Genomic DNA, 8,569 nt, shown 5'->3' with positions numbered 1-8,569 from the left:
AGTAAATGTATTATGTTTGTTAATTGTGTGTGTTCTGGTTGGATTGCCCATTTTGCAAGAGGAAAAAATGCTGCCAGTGTGAGACTGGGTAAGTTGTATTAAAGTGCTTTTATCTCCATACTATAAAAAAAAAGTTTTATTGTTTTGAGTTAAACAAGCTTAATGCTTTGTTTTCATGGCAAGAGTCAGTTTTGCAGGTGTAATTATGCACAATAATCAGTGTATGGTATCATCAAATATTCTTTTTAAGTAAATTATATCATCAAGAAGAACAGTGATATGTTCAAGGATTGGTCAGCATCATTCAGCATCATATGCAAGCTAAAAGGCAATAAGCAATATGTGTATATTGCTGGCCTGTTGGCCAAGTGGCTAGTGTATCTGCTGTCCAGTCCAATGGCTATGGGTTTGAATCCTGCCGTGGGCATGGATGTTGCGATTATCTGTGAAAATACTAGTGGTGGTGATGGGCAGTAGATGGTGTTGGTGTAGATGATGATAGTTGCGGTTTGTTGTAGTTGGTGGACTAAGTGGTAGAGATAGAGTTGTAGAGTATGTGCCTTCCCTCGAGTCTCTGGATTCCCTGGAGGTGTGACGTAATAATAATAATAAGGGCGTGGTTTAAGTAAATCATAAATTATAAAATAAATGTTTTGCACTAAAGAAACCCAAAGATACATATTCCTGTATAAATCTTTCAATTGGAACAATTACAGGACGATAGTAATTTATTGAGTTATGGAACATGGATTCAGAAAACCAATGTTTCTTAGTTCAGATACTGAATTAATGTCTCATAATTCAATGTATGGTATCATCAAATATCATCAAGTGGATAGCATCTCTGTTCACCAATCTAAGTCATGGACTGTTATATCACTATGGCATACAGATGTAGATGAAAGTCTTTAGGCAGTAGGTGATTTTCATTATCTAGTGTGGACCACTTCTGTGCTTATTTGCACTAAAGCCTCAGCAAGTTGGTTTCTGGATTATCTAATCTTTAACCCACCCACATTAATCATGTTCAGATAGGTTTACATGGGTAGTGTGGGATGTACTAAAAATTGCAAGTCAAAACTATAAACTGTTTAAAAACTTTTAGAATATAAGTCAAGAGTACTATTTTATTTCATGGAAAAATTGTTTAAATTAGACCAGAAATGAAAAAAAAGCATTTGCCTATTTTATTTTTATTATATGAATTCCATCCACAAAAGGTTGAACTTGTAGGACAGTAGTATGGATAGGCTAACTGCTAACCTTTTTAAAGATAATCTAAAAACTCTGATCTGAAGATTAAAAGTAATTTTTTCAAACCAAGTCAGGCCCCCAGTAAGTTGGGTGATCTCACACTAAACAATTAACTCCATTTACCATCTAAAAATTGAAGTAAAAATTGATAATCTACAAAACTGGGTAGATTCTCAAATGTCTTATTACTAAATAGTTTAGGGAAATAACAACGTAGACTAGGATATACATTAAAATAACTTTTTAATACAAATCCAATATTTTGGCAACGTCACGTTGCCATTTTCAACAGGAACTTGTGAGCAAGACGTGCATGCAGGCACAGCAAACGAGGACGAAGCAGGAAGCTATACTTTCTCCTAAAGCCCTACTGGTGTAGGGCTTTAGGAGAAAGTAGGACTTTAGGGCACCAGTAGGACTTTAGGAGAAAGTCCTACAGCGGGCAGTGTTGGTATTCTTGGGCGATTGGGCTGAGGTCTTCTGATGTAGGTTTCCCAAATTTGAGGCAGTCTCATGCAGCCAAATTTGTTGAGGTTTGGATTTGTTTCTTAGGGCTGAGGCTGATTCCATGAAAAGCCTTTCGTACTTGTATTTACTACGGTGAATGATCGTGGCTTTCTTCCACCGTATTCTATGGCGGGTATCCAGAGCATGGTCTGCAAGACCAGAGTGGCTGTATTGGTGGAACCAGATGTAGTCCTTGTGTTCTGTAATTCTGATATCAGCTGTCTTGCCTGTTTGGCCAAAGTAGGACAGCTTACAGCTGCAAAGGACCTGGTATACACCAGGTAAGTTTAAGGGGGGGGGGTTGGTCTTTAGTGGAGCAGATAAGGGATGCCAATTTCTTATATGGTCTGTAACAAGAAGTTAAGCCATATTTTTTTAGGATTTTTGTAATTTTTTTCGAGGTTCCTCTGATATAGGGTATGGTGAAGGATTTAGAGTAATGCTTGTTGTGAGGGGGTTGTGGTTTATTGGTTTCAATATTTTTTGGATTGTTTTGGGAGGGTAGCCATTGGCTGAGAAAGTGTTGAGAATGTGGTTTAGTTCTGTGGTTAGGGCATTGTCATTTGAACAGATACGTTTAGCCCTGTTGTGTAGTGTCTTAATGACACCATACTGTTGTGAGGAAGGGTGGTGGGATTGTTGGTGAACGTATCTGCCTGTATGGGTCGGTTTTCTATAGACTGAGAAAACGAAGGTTCCATCAGGCTGGCGGGTTTATACATGTAATTTTTTCAAACCAAGTCAGTTTGCTGTGCCTGCATGCACGTGTCCTGCTCACAAGTTCCTGTTGAAAATGGCAATGTGACGTTGCCGAAATATTGGATTTGTATTAAAAAGTTATTTTAATGTGTATCCTAGTCTACGTTGTTATTTCCCTAAACTATTTAGTAATAATGCATAACCAATGTCTAAGCCTTTCCACTAGAATTCTCAAATGTCTTTGGAGGATATCATGAGTTTGTGAATATCTGGGCTTATTTTAGTAATTTAATTACAGTTTATGAGACAACAATGCCAGTCAAAGATTGTCATGCATACAGGGCTGCTTCTAAGTACTCAATTACCTGGACACAAAATTGTGAGATATCACAGTGCATCTACAGCAAAATATTAATTTATTTACTCAAACTAGTTTTGGCAGTTTGGTGATCTGCTCCCTTAGGGTTAGAATTATATAAAATGGACTTGAAGGATTTAAACATACAAAGCATTAACTATATCATTCACTGTTACAAGAGATTGCAAAACTACTTGGTGTAAATAAATTAATACTTTATGAGCATGATATCTCACAGAATATGGAACAGAAACAGAGATGCTCATATATGATAAAATATTTATACTCTTTACTTCATAGGTTTTATAGGGAAGATAAAAACATTTTGTGCCTTACAATAAATCTAAAAAGAAAAACAGCCCCACAAACATTAATAGTTCTGGATTTTGTAATGATAGTTGAGAGCATAATATACAGAAAATTATAATTAAATTAACGAAAATGAGGTAGATAATATAATTGGTAACTTGAATGGGAGAATGGCTGTCTGAAATATCACAGAACTGTAGCTCAGAAAAGATTTAATGTCACAATGTTCTTAACCAATTATTGTGAAGTGATCACCTTTAGTTTTGAGCAGGATAAAAATCAATTTCATATTGTAAAGAAAACATGGAAGAGAGTTTAAAAAAAGAATCAAAGTTGAGCAGTTTTCAGATGTGAACTGTACACTGAAATATACATATATTATTCAGAAAAAAAAAATGAAAGTTTGAAAACTAGAATCAAACTTTGAAGATGCTGTAGTAGATTCCAAATAAAACACTTATTCACCAAGAGATGCATGTGGTGGGGTTGTCTACAAGGAGAAAAACAATCAGAATTTCATGGTGACTCAGGAAGTTAAAACAAAGTAGTTCTTCATGTAACAATATCATAGTATTCTGTATACCACTTGAAATCATAGCAGTTTTCAGATGTGAACTGTACACTGAAATATACATATATTATTCAGAAAAAAAATGAAAGTTTGAAAACTAGAATCAAACCTTGAAGATGCTGTAGTAGATTCCAAAGAAAACACCGATTCAACCAGAGATGGGGTTGTCTACAATGAGAAAAACAATCAGAATTTTATGGTGACTCAGGAAGTTAAAACAAAGCAGTTCTTCATGTAACAATATCATAGTATTCTGTACACCACTTGAAAAAAACATGAGAAATTTGATGATGACATATTTCTTACATTTTTGGTTATAAACGTTAGCAGTTATTCTTGTCTGTTCAAAGCAGGTATATGAGAATACTTATCATACACTTTTGGGTGCATTAGCTAATGGAGTTTGTCTAGAAGTGCATGGATGAGGTATGATAATTTGATGTGTGTTTAAATATGGTGTGGAGATTATATTTATATGGTTCCTTAGCTATCTTTTCAGATGTATATCAGATAAAGAGGATAGTTATTGTTAAGTTCTATGTCATTAAATGTAGATTTCCGTAAACTTCTTTTTTATCCAACATTAGAGGGAAAGTCAAGAGACAGAACTTTAGTTCTTTTTCTCCATTACAATTTTGAACTCCTTCATATAGCTACTTGATTGCTAGTGTTTCATGTATATTTAAACAAGTTCTTTGTGTTCCAAAGATGCTAGTTTGAAATCCAATGAAATATTAACAGTAGTAAATAATCTTTTTTGTTCTTGTGGTATTAAAGGCTGTTAAACTTCAATAACAACTAAGCCACACATATGGATCAATAAAACATTAGCAAGATTGTTTCTGAATACCAGAAAGTCAGGTGTCTATTTGTATTTCTTGAAGAAAATACACACAAGATCTTTTGGAAAGATTTAAAGATAGATTAAAGCAAATTTCTATTACAATGCATAACCAAAGTTTAAGTAATGCTACAACAGATTTTTCTGACACTTGAGATATCCCTTATATATCTCAGTTCATGAAGTGGGATGCTGTTTCACATCTTGTTGAAAGTTTTTTCACTTGGTTATACAATAAATTAAAGATGCCAAGAAATATATTATTAGTTTAATCCTTTATCTAAGTGTAAGCAAAACAAAGTCTGCATGTGAAGTATCTTCACAACTGAGCTACTTGTATATAGAGACTAATGACTTCAAATTATTATTATTATTCGTGACACCTCCAAAGTATCCGAAGACTCATCGTGGGAGGATACCTATTGTACAACTCTCCATCTCCACCACTACACCGAACCTCTACTACCAATCATCTACATCAGCACCATCTACTGCCCACCACCACCACAGCTAGTATTGTTTGTGTGTAAATTGTGTGTGTTCTGAAGGGCCAATTTGTCTGTATGCGGGATGAAAAACCCGAGTTTTTGGCAGAAGAAACCCTGCTACCTCCGTATGAGATCGGCTAACTCACCTTCGATTGAAAAAGTCCATATAAAGATATCAGTTGCCTTAGTATCCCATAATGCAAAGCACATCCCCTTTTTTGAAGTATATAATGCTATGCATTATGGGAAGGGACACTACCCAGACCAGTTATACCTCATAGACAAACTTTGTTTGCCTTACACTTGGATAAAGGATCAAACCAAGAATATCATTTCTTGGCATCAATAACTTATGTTTTATATCTTTAACAGCAGAGAATTAAATCCTGTGACATCCATAGTTACTATTCAGAAAAACAGAACAGTAACTATTGATAAGGATAGTGTGATTCAATAAATGACATTTCTAAAGAGTGAAGAATTTGAAGGAAGTAGATGGGAGACAAAGAAGAGGGGAAATATTTTATCAGGTCTGAGGAATGTTAAACAAGGAAAAATCAGAGAATATGAAGTTGTAGGAAGAAGTTAAGGTGGAAAAAGAAGAGATTTTCTACTACTTTTATACTATGACAACTCATATGATTTTATACCCAGATTATCTTTCTATAGCTATTTAACATGCATTTTTCTGCATACTTATAACCTCCCCTTTTTTTTGACCTCAAGATGCGAACTGTGATGCTTTTCTTTTCAAATGAACTAAAGTCTGTTTTATATTTTAGTTTAACTTTTTTATGCACGTTTAGCTAAGTGCATGCTGAACTGTCTCTAGTGTAACAATTGTTGTTACTACGTTGTATTTATCTGAAATATGGCGAATGCTGCATGTATTTGCTGGATCTATTTCGGTATTTGTGCAAACAAACAACACACTTCGTGAAGTTTTTTTAGGTTTGTATTTATTTATGCATACTGTATGTATTTCTTTTTATAAGTGACGTGTTTTATTGTAGCTTCACGTTTATTTTCTGAATAATCTACCAGATAAGCGTCGTTTCACTGATCAGTGTATTATTTTCAACATGGGGCCAGAGAAAACTAAGAAAAAAGAGAAGAAAATAACAATAGAAATTAAGAAAGAGATTGTGGAAAAATATCAGAAAGGAGTCAGGCAAAGTGATCTGTGCAAGCAGTATAACCTGTCCAAATCCATAGCTACAATGCCAAGAAAGTATATTTTTATAAGGAACTGGATGTGGCGAAAGAAGTATCTATCATATCATCTCGAAGAAATAAAGTTATGGAAGAAATGAAAACTTTACTACTCGTCTGGATTAATGACATGCAACTGAAATGAGATAGTGTATCTCAAAACATGATTTGTTTACAAGCTCAAACTATTTACAAAGATCTTTCGCAGAACTTGCCATCCGCTAGCAGTAGCAAAGACATCGGCAAAGAGTTTAAAGCTAGCAAAGGATGGTTTGAGAAATTCAAGAAAAGAACCGGTATCCATAGTGTTGTTAGACATGGAGAAGGTGCTAGTGCTGACAAAGAAGCCACTGAAAGGTTCGTGAAAGAATTTCAGAAACTGATGGAGTCAGAAGGTTACAGACCAGAACAAGTTTTCAACTGCAATGAAACTGGGCTTTTCTGGAAGAAAATACCTAAGAGAATGTTCATCACTAAGGAGGAAATGGCATTGCCAGGACACAAGCCAATGAAAGGACTAACTTTGCTTTTTTGTGCCAATGCCAGTGGTGACCTGAAGATAAAACCTCTGTTGGTTTACCACTCTGAAAATCCTAGAGTCTTTAAAAAGCAGAAAGTTAACAGGCACAATCTCAGCATTATGTGGAGAGGTAACAGCAGAAGCCTGGGTAACCAGGTAATTCTTCTGTGAGTGGATGACAGAGGTCTTTGCTCCCACAGTGAAACGGTATCTACAAGAAAAGGGTCTGCCTGAGAAAGTTCTTATAATGGACAATGCTCCAGCACATCCACCACAGTTTGAAGATTTGGATGAAGAGTTTAATTTCATCAAAATTAAGTTCTTGCTTCCTAATACCAAACCACTCCTACAACCAATGGATCAATATATTATTTCCAACTTCAAAAAGCTTCATACCAAAGATGCTTTGAAGTTATCACTGACACAGAATTAACCCTCAGGGAATTCTGGAAGAATCACTTCAATATTCTTAATTCGTTCCTGACCAATTGTTTGCATTTTATTAGTCAGGCATGAGAAGATGTTTCTGTGAGAACTCTAAAATCAGCATGGAAAAAGTTATGGCCCGATTGTGTCTTAGGAACTGCATTGGAAGGACCTGAAAGCAAAATTGACATTGTAGATACAATTGTCTCCCTGGGTAAGACCTTGCATTTGGAAGTTGATGAAGCAGATGTAGAGGAACACAACATTGAGCACCACTGAAGAGCTACGGGAGTTAAGAAGTTTTAATTGACATGTCAATTAAAACATGTTAAGAAGAGAGCAGGAAGAAGAAAGGGATGAGGAGGAAAAGCAAATGTCTTCAGAGGACGAAGAAGACAGCAACAAAAAAGGGAGCAATTCCATCAAGTGACGTAAAAAAAATCTTACAGCACCGGGGCGAATTGGTTAACAAGTGGCATCCAAATCAAGGTGTTGTTTTTCTAGAGCCACCAATATCTTCAATGATAATTTCAGTAATCACTTTAGAAGGGTGTTAAGGAAATGACAGATTCAGTCAGCATTGGATAGGTTTTTTAAACCTCCCTCACCTAAGAGACAAAAAGAAGCAACTGATAACAACAAATCAAAAACTCCTGAACCACAAAACCAGCCACAAGAAAATTGATTTTTTTTAGAATTTAATGAAAGATGATTTTCATACTAATCATGTAAAACCAAAGATTTCATAAATAAAAATTAATATGTAATGGTATACAAAATGCATATTTATAGCGTAAAAATGCTCATTCTCACTCCTTCTCCAGTTCTTTGCATTTTCTTCATTTAGTTGAGAATAGTTTTTTTATTTTTTGAATTTTTTTTTTTACATTTTTGAATCTGGGAACAGATTAATTGCTTTCCTGTAAGATATAATGGAAAATTGGGTTTCGAGATACGGACTGCGGTCAGGAACAAATTAAGTTAGTAAGTCGAAGTACCACTGTGTGTGTGTGTGTGTGTGTGTGTCAAAGCAGTTATGCAAAAAAAAAAAAAAAAATCTTATAGTTTAGGTGTGACATGTCAATTAAAACATACTTGAAAAATTTTTTCAAGATCAATTCAGCAATCACCTACCATACTTCTATTAACATTGCATCAGCCATACAAAGAAGTGGCAAATGATTTTATTTTGATGAATATAATTATGAGAAGCAGAATATCCTGAAACAGATTCAGAATAAAGTGATCCCAATATCTTGGAAATTTTTGTGTCACAAATTGGCAGAAATGTACTCGCTAGTGTTTTATTTTATTATTATTATTAAAACAACAGCTAGTCTGCAAAAAAAATATTTGATGTTAATTAACAGCATAAAAAAAGCTA

This window comes from Typopeltis vanoorti, chromosome 10 (genome assembly GCF_054136105.1).
Source record: "Typopeltis vanoorti isolate ZY-2024b chromosome 10, IOZ_Tvanoo_1.0, whole genome shotgun sequence".
Classification (NCBI taxonomy): domain Eukaryota; kingdom Metazoa; phylum Arthropoda; class Arachnida; order Uropygi; family Thelyphonidae; genus Typopeltis; species Typopeltis vanoorti.
The sequence above is the reverse complement of the archived record's forward strand: the minus strand, read 5'-3'. Positions refer to the sequence as shown.